The sequence below is a fragment of the Tubulanus polymorphus genome, chromosome 2 (assembly GCF_964204645.1).
Source record: "Tubulanus polymorphus chromosome 2, tnTubPoly1.2, whole genome shotgun sequence".
NCBI classification, from domain to species: domain Eukaryota; kingdom Metazoa; phylum Nemertea; class Palaeonemertea; order Tubulaniformes; family Tubulanidae; genus Tubulanus; species Tubulanus polymorphus.
In genome coordinates, this window is record NC_134026.1 from 12,987,159 (window position 1) to 13,002,076 (window position 14,918).

A 14,918-nucleotide genomic window follows, 5' to 3' on the forward strand; every position below is an offset into this window, starting at 1 on the left:
ACTAGTTTCATGGTTACATGAACATATCATATCATGTGAATTCTGAGATTTTGAAGAGTAATAAACGGAATGCCATAGTGTTCGAACGTGTGCTTGTTGAGTTGCCTTTTCGTCAGGAACCGAGGAAATACAAGTCCGTCAACACATCGTATTTCGTAATTTCGTTTCGTTTCGTAATTTCGCTCCATATTTCGTAATTTCGTTTCATATTTCGTAATTTCGTACTTTAGCAGGACCCTTCGAAATACAAACAAAACAAAGTATTCCTCCATTATTTAGGCCTAGAGATTAATCAAATTTACCTCTCACTAATAGTTTCTGAGGTACACTATACACGTACTTACTTTGTTTGAAGAACCAGACGAATGCTGGCATTGATAATCGACTCCATCCATTCCAACAAAACGATGATTGATATTGATTTGAAAAATGAAAAAAAATCATCGACAAAACAGGCTTTATCCAAGCATTTACTCTCAAAGACTCGTCACATTAATTCGGGGCCGATGAATTGAGTCAAATCCAGCATCTGACACCTAATCATAACATAGATCAGATGTTGGATTCCACTCTTTCGTCCCAAAAATTAATGTGACGAGTCCCTGCGTTTCTGTGTAAGCTGCCATTTTATTGTTTTAATTATTGCACTGCGTGCGCATCTTCGACCTGCGGTGTGTCCTAGTTCGAGGTGTGTTTCCAGACAGTTCGCGCGCGCTATGGTATGCCGTATGTAGGCCACCTTACAGTGAACTTATCACGCTGCAGCCAGGAAATACACGTCACTGATACAGATATAGCCGTGCTGTAGACGCGATGAAATCACCAAAATTACTAATATAGCGGAATTTTATACAAATTATACTTCAACTCTTTCATATCGTCAAGATTTCCATCTTAATGTAGAAAAAAACCGGGAATTCACAAATCAATTATTTATTAAGTTATGGTTCTGTCAGTGCAAAAATAGCCTATTTCGAGGCTAAAGTACGGAATTAATCAGCCCAACCTACATATTTTTCCAGGATCTTTTAGAATAGTGTAGGGTAGAGCATTAGAATTGTAAATCAACACGCGACCTCGAATAGGAAAATCCCGCTCATTTTTTTTCTAAGTGACAGAAGTTTTTGAGTTAGATTTTTGTAGCGTAAACGAGGTTTCATCTAAAAACAAATTACATATTAAAATAGCATTGAATCTTTTTGTTAAAATGAATCAAGAATTAATTGAATCGAATGAATAATAACGAAGTTATGAGCATTTGAAATAGACAAGACGCGCTCTGCAGCGCGCTATACATTGACCCGCGCCGTACTATCACTGAGTACTGTGATTATGAAAAGGGCTCCATCTGATATGTGCATTAATAATTAGTCTCCAGTACTATTGTCTGCTTGGCAAGCGAATATGGATCTACAATTTGTCTCCAACGTATATGCTTGCATACAGTACGTCGGATCATATATAACAAAAAATGAGCGTGAAATGGATACTCTTTTGAATGCAGTAGCTAAGGAAACATCTGATGAAACAATTCGACAACAAATGAGAAAGTGCATTCATGAATTCTAGATGTATCAGTGCACAAGAGGCCATTTATAGACTTCTAGCATTACCCCTTTAGAAGTCAAGCTTTCAAACCACATGGATACCAACAGGTTTACCGCATCAAAGAGTTGGTTTTCTGAGACCTCAAACCCAGATCAGCCTAATGGATGACGATGATGACAATGTATTTTCTACAACCATTGCTGAAAAATATAGCAAACGACCCAATTCTTTAGAGAGCTGTTCTCTTGCTGATTTTGCATCGTGGTATTCATCTTCAACATTGTCAAACACAACTGCTAATCATGCTGCTGATCAAGATGGTCATGATGTTGATTTTGATAACAATGATATACAGCTCCATTTACTACAAACACGTCCAAACACAGCATATGTGGAAATGAACCTGCCAGAGGAGTTAATCATAGTGGTCCATGCCAAACCATATAAGATGAAGAAAAGGAAAAGGCAAACCCTTATCCGTTACCATAAATTCTCCGTGGTGAAAGAGCCAGATTCATTCTTCTTCTCAGAATTGTTTCTTTTTTTCCCATGGAGAGATGAGACCAAAATTATGTGTAACTTCGAAACTTATGAACATATTTACAATGATAAGAAAAAATCCTTTGATGACAACAAATCGAAGTTTTTCAAGCATGAACAGCGTGTTGATGCTGCTTCAACTGATCTCTTGGAAAACAGCCCTCTACAAATCAATTGGGATAGGCTTGCTCCTGCTGCTGAACAAGAAAACGAAGACTGTGTCATTGAAGGACCTGAACTTGATAAACGCTTTGCTGTGCTTCATATCACTAACCTTAGTATTGCTAATTCATCTGCCGTACCTTCATCTGAAGTCATTCATGTAAGTCCCCCAACCAATCACATGTCTAACCAGATCATTCCTAATGATGACTACCTCTATATGATAAGGACTTTGAATGATGAACAGCGTAAACTGTTTCAACTTGTTAGTGATTGGTGCTTCAGAAAAACAATTTCTCATCCAAATTCCCCACCTGATCCAATATATATTGTTGTGTCTGGTGGAGCTGGAACTGGGAAATCGTATATCATAACTGCTATCAAACATTTAGTAGAGACCTGGCGATGACCTATTACAGTGTAAATGCTTGTTAGTTGCACCTACTGGAACTGGGGCCTTCAACGTCAAAGGTTCTACACTGCATGCAGCATTCTTAATAACACTGAATCAAGCCAAGAATACTTCCTATCGACGGTTGTCTGATGATAAACGTAACTCTCTACGAAATATGTATGAAAACCTACAAATCATCATAATTGATGAAATATCAATGGTAGGAAGTGATCTGCAACTGCATCGGCGCCTACAAGATATCTTCTCCAGTAACGCTGACTTCGCAGGAATTTCTATATTGTGCTTTGGTGATCTCTATCAATTACCTCCTGTTTCCCAACGATTTGTCTTCCAACATCCATCTGATCAATATGCTCAACTGTGTGGTGGCTTATGGCAAAACTTCAAACTGCTACAACTGTCCTCCGTAATGAGACAAAAAGATGACTTGGCAGAATACGTACTGCATCATATAATGAAGATGATATTATATTGCTAAAATCTAAGAATATTACAGAAACACCAACTGTAAATCCACTATCCTCGAGACTACACATTTACACTACTAATGAAGCTGTTAACACCCACAATTTAATTATGTTGAACGCCATGAAGGAGCCAGTGATTACCATTTCTGCAAGAGATATTGTTCCTGTTCCATTGAAAAACCGTCAAATTCCTGCTGACTCCAGATCCACAGGAGGCCTTCCATAAACCATCGATATCTGTAAAGGTGCAAGAATAATGCTCACAAGAAATGTGAACATTTCAGATGGTTTAAGTAATGGTGCTCAAGGAACAGTTGTAGACTGGATTCTGAATAGTAAAGATGTACCTATTGCGATCCTTGTGAAATTTGATGTACCTACAATTGGCAGAGAAACCACCATGCTGTCAAAATTTGATATATCATCTTACCCTTCGCAAGCAGTACCTATTGAACGAATTGATGTTAAATTCTCATTGACCAGAACCAAGCAGAATCTTCAAATTACTCGTACACAATTCCCGATTAAACTTTGCTGGGCTTCAACCATCCATAAAGTACAAGGCCAAACTCTAGACACCGTCCACATCTCATTTAAAAATCAAATGCAGTCAAGCCAGGCGTATGTTGCTCTATCACGTGTAAGATCTATGCAGGCTCTAAAATTAGAACAGTTTGATGCAAATAAAATCAAATGTAGTAAAACTGTTAAACAAGAAATGGAAAGAATGGCACTTCACTCATCTTTACTTGACCACGATGACTACCAACACGATGATCGTCCACTAATTGTATTTATAAATGCTCGATCTGGTAAACTACATTATGAAGACATACTTCATGATCCAAACATAAAGAATGCTCAGATCATAGCTGTGGCAGAAAGCCACTTTACTGATAATGATTTGAAGAACATCACAGCCTACACAACATCTATCCTGCCAATGAATGCAGCCACCAATACCAATCGATTGACAGTATTCACTTTGGAAAATTTAGAGATGCATTGTGTTATGAGTAAAAGGTTCTCATCATTCGAATTACTTCATGTCGCTGGTAGAAATTTGAATGTTATTACTATCTACCGATCACCAAGTGTATCCATAAGTAACTTTTTGGCAGACATCATGAATATTCCAACTACAACAGAGCCTTCAGTTATCATTGGAGATTTTAACATTGACCGCTCAGATGCCTATTACAACAAATTGATCCTGCATTTCCAGCACTATGGTTATAAAAACATAGTCCATGATCCAACCACTATCCAAGGCAGCTATCTAGATGTGACATTCACCAATATCCATAATTATGAAGCAACTGTCCATTCTACGTACTATTCTGATCATGCGGCAGTACTTTTGCACTAGAACATATACATGTGACTCAAAAATCTAAATCAAGCTTATACACTGTCATCTTTTGAGTCATTAACTCACCTTTCTCCTTTCTCTTTACTCAGACGTTGAAAGCATAAAGAAAGAACATAAGAATAATGTTGAATATCAGAAAAAAACAGAGAAGATGATAGCTGAGGCTAATGTCAGTATAGCAATTGCTGTGGTTGCATTATTCTGTTTGATTGATATTTGCCTATAACTTAAGTAAAAAGTTGTACTGATTGGTTGGTATTTCTGGTATAACTTGCTAAGTAATCCTTTCGTCTAAAGATGTTGGTGTTTCATATAGACTATAACTTATTATATACTTACAATATTGGCACGTTTTCTTTCTTTCTATTTCTTCTAATTACTTTTCATTTTCTTCTAACATCCTTTCATTTTCTATATGCGCCTGAGATTTTTTATGTTTGAAATAATTACTTTTACAAATATCTAAATTACAAATGTTACAACGTTTTTTAGAATCATCAATTGTTTCATTATCTGTTATATTATTATCATTAGTTTCAAGTGTATTAACATTATCTGTTATATTTTCTATGGTATCCTTAGTTTCAATTGTATTAACATTATTTATTAAATTATCTATGATATTATTATCAGATATATTATTATCATTATTATTCTTTTCTTTTTCTACATGTTTCTTTGATTTCTTATGTGATTCCCAATTTTTATATGATATTCATTTCTTACATACGTCACAATATTTTTCATTTGTCTTTTTGGTTTTGATATCAGGTTCAATCTTTGTATTATAATTATCATTACTCGATGTAGAAGGTATAACATCTATATTTACATTATTATCTTCTTTCTTAGGTTCAACTTTATTAGTATCTTCTATTTTAGATTCAATATTATTAGTATCCTCTATTTTAGTTTCAATATTCTTTTCTATTTTACTTATTCTATATTTGAATTGATTAAAGAATTCTCAAAAATACTTACTATATTCATAAGCTTTTATATAATATATATCTGATAGCATTTCAATTGGAATTTGTATTTCATATATTCCACTTTCCATTTATTATGATATTTTTATTAAAATTAAAATTCTAATACATAACACTGTGTAATTGTGAATTTGTAATATTTAGTTGCGCATCAGATATAATATAAATATGTATTTTGAAATTTAGACCCGCTTTTTTCTTTTTCATGAATAATTGTATTCCATCTTTTGTGTTCTGTAGCTTTTTACCAGAACCATGTAATAACTTATCTTCAGTTGTTCTAAAATCTAACGATAATGCATATTTATTGCCGGTATAATGATCAATTTGATTAATTTTCAGATGATTTTATTTTTTCATTCATAAAATGTTTTTTAATTTCTACCCATTGATCTATCATTCTCATTCCCTGACAAAATGTCTTATTTGCAATGCCTTCAATTGTTATTTCTACTTTTGAAATTTCCGGATTATATCAAGTATCAACCTGTATTGCGCCATTAGAATATGTTGCAATGGTAAAAAATATTAATATACCTTTAATAGATCTTCTTGGGAAGTTGATATTCTCATTAATTATTTCATCGTTTGCACTAATAGTTACAATTTTAAATTGATCAATGTAATCATATGATAATGAAAATCCTTGATTATATTGAGTTTGAATTATACTTGAAATATTTTCATTAGTTATTGTATCATATTCTCAACATATATTCGATAATTTATCACCCATATCTTTAACAACACTAGATAATACAATTTCATTAACAGGAGCAAATGTTATTTCGAATATAATGTCTTCTTGAATTGCACATTTATATAAAGGTGCATTATTATTTATCAATTCAAAATCTAATGGAAATATATATTTACTTCCATAAATCTTTTTTATCAAATTATCTGTAGCATTATCTGCTATTCTTCTGATCTTAATTTATTTTGATTTAAGGATTGGGTTCCTTGAAATATCATATTATTTTCTATTTTCTTCTGTTAACCATGAATCTTTGTAATGCATAAATAAATTATAATCATCTAATGAAAAAATAGTCTTCGGACCGATCTTTATAGTTAATTTTTTAATCAAATATCTTCCATTATCAACAACATAATTATTATCATGACCAGTTACTTTTATATCAGCTGAAAATAAATACTATTTGGAACATAAAAAGTATTTTGATTTAATCTCGGAATTCTAACATATAAAGTTTCATCAGGATTAATATTAGAAGGATTATGAGCAATTATATGATGAGATCTCTCTGCTTTAATAGCATTTGATATTCTAGAATTTTTAGAAGGATTTATGTAACTCCCACTCATTTATTTAAGAGAAAAAAATTAATTAAGAATCATTACTTGGGGATTTATCCGGTTCATTAGGAGTAGGAGTAGATTTTAATGAATTTGAAATAGCTAAACCAATTGTTGTAAATACCGTAGTTACAGCTGTTAGAATTGAAAGAATTGTGATACCTTCTAACTTCAATAATAATTTTATTCTATCTTTTAATGATTGTTCTTTGTAGTAGAACCTAAAAAACCACTGGGATCAAACAACACCTATAAACGACACACACACACACACACACACACACACACACACACACACACACACACACACACACACACACACACACACACACACACACACACACACACACACACACACACACACACACACACACACACACACACACACACACACACACACACACACACACACACACACACACACACACACACACACACACACACACACACACACACACACACACACACACACACACACACACACACACACACACACACAATCACACACACACACACACACACACACACACACACACACACACACACCCGACACCCGACACCCGACACCCGACACCCGACACCCGACACCCGACACCCGACATCCGACACACGACACCCGACACCCGACACCCGACACACGACACACACACACACACAGGATTTAAGTTTGAGTTCTGTTCGGCGATCTGCGACACGAGGATATACGGTAACGCGAAAATACGGAAACGCGGAAAATACGGCAACGCAAAGTACGGAAACGCGGAAATATGGAAACGCGAAATACGCGAAAGATTGATAATCCTCTGTGGTCTGACGAACGAACACCGTCACGTCGCGACATAGATCTCCACGAATTTATACACGAATTAATACACAAATGGAAAGACGACAGACATCATCGACTCGAGGCACATCTAATACCAATAACGCAAGGTATATTCACATGTTGAATAGACTAAACGGGGTCATTTAGGCACGGACCCTAGTCTTTCACAAACACATCACGTTCTTTGAACAGAAAAGAAAACGTCGGTCAGTTGAAATACACGACGACTGATAACTACTGGTAGGCCTAGACCTAACGACGGAGAAGCCCTGTTCTTAAATCTTAAAAAAATCATAACGTTCTCCAGCCCATGTATAAAATTCAGGCAGATAAAAAACTAAGTCTGCTGGTTGGCTGGTTGCCAAAACGAAATCTGGCTCTATGCACTCACACGTTACATCAAAGCATTTGACAGGCTGCTGTTCAGCTCAAATCACTGCTCCCAATTAACTACTACATTTGAGCAACAAAATTCTAACTAATTATTGGCTTTTACCACCAAAATTGAGGAAAACTTTCACCATCTATTGTGTTTTCCTTCCACATCATGGCCGACTGAGTACACGTGTTCAGTAGAGGGCAGCACTATATAAACTATATCTACAGAGGCTCACTTGCCAGGGGTTGAGAAAAAGAAACTAATAATGAGACTATGGAACAATGATAATTTAAAATCCGGTTTTATTATTTAATCTTTAAAAATAACTTTTTATTTTTTAATATGATTGAGATCATATGATTTTAATAATATATCTCTTTCTTTTTCCTGTAATTCTTTGTTATATTTTAAATCATCAATTTCTTTTTCTAAAGATGAATTTCTGCTTTCATATTCAGCTTCATCAACTACTTGACGATTTCTATCTAATTCTAATTGTTCTAATTCTTCATTTGTATCAGTTACTTCTTTTCTAACATGGTTATTTTAGAAAATCTCATCTTAATATCGGTAATTTTATCAGTTTCATCGTTTATACTAATAATTTCTCTACGTGCTTGTTTGGGAAATATTTTTAATTCTTCATCAGTTAAATCAAAAAATCCTTTTTCTAATAAAAGTTCCATTTGATTTGTTCCAGTTTCAGTACCATGTGTATCTCAAGTATTATTTATCTGTTTTTCTGCCACATTAATTGAATCTATTGAGTCAAATATTTGTTTTACTAATTGTAATTGACTTATCAATGTCAATTGGTTGACTGTCTCTTCTCGATGTTTCTGGTGTTGAAGATCTTAATTTATCTAATCGATCTCCATACTCTTCCATTTCTGGATCAACATAAGTAGGTTTTACATTTCGATTCTTAAATGGTGAATATTTGTCAATATCTATATCCTTAATTGGTTCTTCTTCGTTTATTCTATCGATTGCATTCCATATAATTCTGAGAAATTCTGTACCACCTTTTGAACGTTCAATTGTAGATCTTGCTAACATTACAGGATGGGACAGATCTTCTTGCCCCATTTTAGATAATTGTAATTTTACATTTTCACCATTTAGGACAAGATTATAATACCATGCATCATTTTTGAATTCTAATTATTATTCATGAAATGTGGATCATCTAATTTCTCTTATTTGTTCTGAAATATCTTCTGGTTCAATGTAATCTGTTAAATTTTTGATACTATTTCTTCAAAAACTGTATTTGTTACACCATGTTTTATGATTAATAATTGTTTTTTCAATTCAGGGTTTTTTGTTCTTTCTAATCTATTAATAAAATCTTTTCTTTCTGGTCTAGTTTTAATTATTACCTCATCGCGGGTTCTTAAATAGTCTATTAATTTTTCATTTGTTTCAGTATCATCTTTAAATTCGTCATAATCATATAATATAGGCCCACTAGAATCATCTTCATCTAAATAAGTATTATATTTTATTTTATTTTTTTATCACCACTTAAACTTGTATCAGGAAACTCAGGTTGTTATATTATACCTGATTCATCAAAAGTATCCATTGGAATATCTTCTCCACCTTCTGCCATTTATATCTTATAAAGATTAAAATTTAGAATAAAATATTCCTCCTATTACAATTCCTATACAAGTTATAGCTGATTTACTATTTTCATGTGATTTATTATCATTATTACTTTTAATTATATCATGTTGAATAATATCAGTTTTTATATTTTCTGTAGTATTGTAATCTTTTATTTAGAATCATTATTTAATTTAATATTCTTAGTTTTAGTTTCTGTTGATTGAATATTTTGAATGTTTTTTAATTTTTTCACCTTCCATTAATTTTGGAGCCATAATAATCTTTTTATTTATATCATTTCACCCAAACTTATTATTTATTGTTGCAGTTTTAATCAAATTATTATAACCAATTATATTTCCCGTTTTTAATATGAAATCATTTGAAATAATTAACAAATTAAGGCCTATACTATAATTTAATCTTACATGAGATTTATTTAGATAATTTTGGTACCTGGCTATATTTTCTGGAATCGATCTATTTTCATCATTATGAATAGAATCTACAAATAAAACTTTAAATTGTTTCTGCGCATCAAATGAAGTATTATCATTCCCAACTATTGGTGATCTTGTTTCAACTTTTGCACCTAGAATACATATCAAATATATTCGTATAGATTGATTTATTCTTTGTATACCTGATTTTGTAAATCCTTCACTATTATCTAAAATAAAATAAACCCAACCATTATTATTATCAATTTTATAATTATGATAAGCTCCAACGCTATGCATATAATCAATTCTTTTTATTTCAAACTGTTCACCAACACCATGTAATTTACCATGCGCTCTAAAATCGGAATTAATACTTATATTAAATTCATTACATATTTTATAAAACTTAGAGAGATTAATATTACTATCCAATTTTTTAAAATATCGACCCAGGTAAAGGACATTCTAATTCATTTAATCTAATTCTGATTTGAAATGTGTGAAATCTAAAGATTTTATGAATTAATTTTAAATCAGAATAATTCAAATTTTTATCTAAGTTACTAAGATGATCATTCCAACTTACACCACACCCTGTTGTTGCGCAATAAACTGCAAAATTTAATTGGTTCTGCCAATACTTCATATTAGATTTTAATTACCATTGTTTTGCCTCATTTAAATTTTTAAAATTAATTACGTAAATATGTAATATATTTTCCATCTTAACATTTAAATTATTAGTTTCAGTATCATGAATATCTAAATTAATTAATGAATTCAAAACTTCATTTCTATAAGTGATATTCTTATTAAAATCTATTGCTCGAATATTATATTTAATTGATTTATTATATTGGAAAGCTTTTGGAAAACTAATTGCCATTTATATAAATAATTAATAATTCATTAATTCTTTTAATAATTAATCTTGTTCTTCAATTGTAATATTACCATTTAAACTAATAATATAATCTAATTTATTTTTTAATTTATTAATTTCTTTTATATTAGATTTATTAGATTTTCTTTATTATTTTTAATATTTAATTTTGAGCTTATTCCGGTTAAAACACTTGAACTTAAACCTAAAGCTCCAATCGCGGATAGCTAAAGAAGTTAATGGTGAGAATATTGCTAGAAATGTTATTACAGAACTAATTGTAACTGAACCACTAATAATAAAATAATATATAATTTCACTTTTTAAATATTTTTTCTTTTTAACTTTTAAATCATTTTCAAATTCTAATATTTGTTTTTCAAAATATGTTTTTAATTTAGTTTTATTTATATCATGAGGAATAATATCATTATTATCAACTTATTTACCCATTTATTTAGCAAAAAATAATATATAATTAATTAGTAAATTTTTATGCTACAAATATAACAACTGTTCTACCTAAAATCCATATTATTTCATATTTCTGTTGTTCTTTTCTAGGGGTATAATAATCTGATAATTTAGGTTTATATAGATGTAATTTTTCATGATTTGTTATCCCGTTATATAAACTCGTTGCATCATCGACTGACTTAAAATCTCTATGTGAAATATTTTGATTATATAATTCTTTATTGATATAATCCATGTAGTTTTGTCTTTTTTCTCTATATTCTTCTGCAGCTTTATTATATTTCTCTAATGCTAAGTTATGTCTTTTTTGTTCTGCTAACGAACCATTTTTATCAATATGCTTAAATAAATACCCACTACCAGTAAATGCTAAAGCGTTAACAATTGCCGATCCTATAATAGTTACAGCAGCAGACGCCATTTATTTAATGAAAAAATTATGCATTTATATAGGAGGAATATATTTTTGTATTTCTAACTAATCAATAGTTAAATTAGATAAAGTTACTGCTAACGTTAATTTTAGAATATTATTTATATCAAATCTATCAACTTTAGCACTTCCCATTCTAAATACTTTTTTTAATACCATTGTATATCCAACAGTTCCTACTGATAATAATTCTCCATTATATAATCCATTTATTATCCACTTATTATCACTCATTTATTTATCAAAAAAATTATTATCCTCAAAATATTTAGTTGTGTTATTTATAATTATTTTAACATTTATTTTATCACTACTTTTATGATTATCATATATTTAAGATAATATATTTTTAATATCATCGATAATTCCATCTTCAGTTAATTCATAATATTCTAAAGATTTTTTAATTAAATCAGTTACTTATTCTATATTATAATTTTCGTTATTAATCATTGATTCATTATTAAATGATTTACTTTTTATATCAGTAATTACATCATTTAATTTAATTCTCATTTCATTACCATGTTTAAAATCAAACCCAAAACAAATACTCGGCCCTACTGTTATATTTATTTATATAACAGAAAAAAATACTCTTTCCATCTTATAACTAATTCATTAATTACAGGAAAGTTATTCAAATCAATTAAATATCCATTGTGATTTCTTATTTCTAATCTAAAATTATTAAAATTAGGAATACATGGCTTGAAATCACACTCAGCTAAATTATAATTTATTTGTGTTCCAAATTCTTTTACATTTTTTAATGGTAAAATATTTAATAAACCAGAATTACAAATTGTATCTTTAGTTGCTTCAAATGTCTTTGTAGGATCAATTAAATTGCAATAAATATAATAGTGTGTAAAAGGTATTAAGTTTGGTGTAGCATTAGCATTACGTATCCTTACATCTGGGTTAATTCCTAACAGTTTAGCTATAGGTTTTTTAACTAGAAATTGATGTTGATCTTCATTACCGAGCTTTATTCTTATTTTATCAGAGCTAGCACTTTTAATAAGTCTTAATCCAAATCCAGCAGATGCCCCCATTTTTGAGCGTGCTCTTTTATTAATTTCTTGCGCTGATGCGCTGATCCTGGTTTAAGATAAAGATGAAACCATCTACTTTTATTTCTATCATGAATTAAAAAGACTCTATGTTCAATACTTTTATCCGAAATATTATAAAAAGAATTACATAAACTTACATTTACTAATTTTAAATCTACACAATTCTTAAATTCTCTATCTAATTGTACTAGTAAATTATGTGATTTATAATTTGTAAGTCTTCTTGAATCAACAAATATTTCATATTCTTTTAATTCTACCATTTATTTTACATATTTTTTTATTCAAAATCTATTTCATAGTGCCCTTTTTCATTCATACCTTTATATATGAAATAGAAATCACCTGAACATAATTCTTCTAGACCTTTTGGTAAATATGTTCTGAATTTATATTTATTTCCTTTAATGCTTCATATTCTAAGTGAATTACTGATTTACTACCATATCTATTAGTAATTGTTTCAATATTTGTAATTAGATATTCATTTGTAGTATCTTTAATTCTATTTAAGAATTCACTGTGTATTTGTTTACTCTCCATTTTAATAACATATTTTTTTATTAGAATTGATTTTAGAAGTTGTTAATTTATATATGTTATTCATTTTAATGTTATTCATTTATATGAATATTATTAGTGTGGTATTATGGGAAATACCCATTAACCAATACAGTTTATATTTCAGATTTCCCCTTTCAGTCTATCATAATGCATGTACGTGTTGCTAGCATTTCTGTAATCTCATAACCATGTTTTTCACACTTAATGTACCAGCAATTCCAATTGCTACCAAAACCTATATATCTAACCCACACATTCAGTGTGGCGCATTCATTCATTCATGCCTCTAGCAAGGCAGGAACAAGTGTCTTCGCATTTACTGGTGAGTTTTACTTTATACTTCGAATTTGTCAATTTTGCTCTGTCTCTCGAGTTTATTTTCCTGTGGCATAGGTGGCAAAGCTTTACATGTTCTTCGTGGGCATAGCTAAATAATATAGCATTTCCATGTTGAATAATATAGAGTTTTTTGACTTAATATAGATTTAATAGATTTTCCTTAATAGTGATTGATATTGTTTTGAGAGTTGATTAATTATAGTGTAGTTATTATTCAATTCAGTTTGAGATTCAGTTGCATTAATGAATTAATATACTTTATGTTTTATGCAAATGCTAAGAGATGTTTTTTATATTTTGTAGACCTTGCTAGTTAATAACTACTATAGTTATAGTTGCCAGTCACATTTCCGATAGTTCCGGCGTTATTGAAATTTCGCTACGATGTAAACTAACTGATACTTAGATAATCTGTTAATACGCGCCAATTCTATAGTCTTTTTTGCTGATGTGCCTGGGACAGGTTTTCTTTCCCTCCGGACCTTAACCCCTGCATACCACATTAGAGTAATTGGGAATAAGTTGGTTCAGGTTAAAGGGTTGAGAGGTCGAGTGAGTAGAAAAATAAATTCTCGCACGCTCGAATTTATTTTTCTACTCACTCGACTCAACCTTTGACCTGAACCAACACATTCCCAATTACTATTATACCAAATTTTCCCGATAATTGTTTTATAAATAAATGAGTATCATATCCTCATAAATAATGAAATAATATTGGTACGAAATTAACCTTTTTAGCTTGTAAATTAGAATCTTTATGAGCAGCTCCACGATATTCTGGATCTAAATGATAATGGTCTCTTACTTTATTATCAAATGAATAAAATGGCTTTTCACAAAACCAACAATAAGTTGCATAATTAAAATCAATTTCATCTATCGTCATTATTATGGTTTTTATTTTTGTTTAATAATTGTGCAAAATCACTTTCTTATTCAATTATCTTATTACAAAATCCATTTGCTACATCTTCACCTCTGAAAGAAATATATTTACTTTCATATAATTCAGGGTAATTTGATTTTATATAAACTCCATAAGCAGCTGCTCTTTGATGAACTTTT